The sequence below is a fragment of the Capsicum annuum genome, unplaced genomic scaffold (assembly GCF_002878395.1).
Source record: "Capsicum annuum cultivar UCD-10X-F1 unplaced genomic scaffold, UCD10Xv1.1 ctg10029, whole genome shotgun sequence".
Taxonomy (NCBI): domain Eukaryota; kingdom Viridiplantae; phylum Streptophyta; class Magnoliopsida; order Solanales; family Solanaceae; genus Capsicum; species Capsicum annuum.
The window spans coordinates 1-1,501 of NW_025814946.1; the positions used below are offsets into that span (position 1 = coordinate 1).

Consider the following 1,501-nt stretch of genomic DNA (forward strand, 5'->3'; position numbering starts at 1 on the left):
ACGGAGGGAGTAGTATTTTTATTTGGTTCGAAGGATATCATGTGCCTTAGCGGAGAAGTAAAGTTCTGCTATCCTCTCTTTCTCTTGCGTATCTAGTTCTATAGCTTAACCCTTACTTTTACAATGTAAGGGCAGAACGCATGTCAACAATTATTTAATTTCGCTATTATGAGTATTTTTGGGGGTGTTGGAGACTTAATTAAAAAGTATTAATACTATGTAATATTGATTGGTAATATTTATGTCTATTAAAATTCTAAAATTAAATTATAAAATATTATTTTTTTAAAGTGGGCTACAGAGTAATAGTGTGGGCTTGATATTTTTTGGCTCATCATTTTTATAGGCTAGCCCAACCTGACCCGTCAAACTCAAAGCCCGTGTGGGCTAGCTCGGATGGGCTGAGCCAACCCGTACTGACATCTCTACAAAAAAAAAACTCTACATTATTGATACTCAAAGGAGACTTTGGAATCTTGAAGAATGCACGGAGGCGAATTCAGGATTTCAAAACGTGGATGTATGAATGTGAAATTCATCAAGATGACCTACATTATTCATATTATACTAGACAAGGAGCCCAGAAATGGGGACAAAACAAGAACAAATTCCATGAAAATGTGCAGCAAGATCATAAATAACTTACTCACCAGGATTATCTAGGCTCTAGGGTAGCCCCCACCCCCACCCCCACGCAAAAATTTCATCGTCACCCTATAAGATGAGGCCATCTTATCGAAAGATGGACATTGCTTCAGTTCATACAACCTTTCGATATGTGCTTGTTAGATCTTATTAAGCTTTTCTGCTACGATGATAGGATTTGCTTTTGCTATTGCATTCTGACCAGCATTCCTATAATCAAACGGGCAGTTGTGTTTGTCTGAATAATGATGGACTGCGCAGAAAAGAACACCACATTTGCAACTGAACCCCGTTAATCCCACACGCTTTCGACAAGCTGTGCACTTTTTCAAACCCTCTTTTGACTTAACTTGTGAAATCAGAGAGGCTAAATCTGCAGATGCAACCGCGGCACCCGCAAGAGCAAGTTCTGATTCATCGCTGCTTGAGCTTTTGCGTACAACGTCTTTGCTGGATGCTGCTGCAAGCTTTGCATGTTCCTGCTTCAGTAGTATCATGTCCTTTTGACACTTGGATCACATATTCATCGTAGCTGCACTACCGAAAAAATCACAGTCGTTGATGCAGAGGACGGGGTCTTCTGGAGATCGACAACCTGTCTCTTTAGATGACTCCATTTCTGCAGTTAACAAGTCAAGTTCAACACCACAAGTGTCACGCCTCAAATCCTATTGGGGTGGAATGGCACCCATAATCGAGGAGGCCCGGGAGAACCAGTTCATCACCTTATACTTCCCATGCATACCTCTATGACAACCCGAAATTCGGACAATATCATATCACATATAAAAAGAAATAATCACTTGTATAAGCTCGAGCACACATATATATCTGTATATAAAATACTTGGCCATTA

General features: G+C 40.0%; 1 pseudogene; it reads right to left on the minus strand.

Annotated features, from left to right (window-relative positions):
* Positions 1 to 785: 785 nt before the first annotated feature.
* Positions 786 to 1,262, minus strand: LOC124890037 (annotated as a pseudogene).
* Between the last annotated feature and the right edge of the window lie 239 nt (positions 1,263 to 1,501).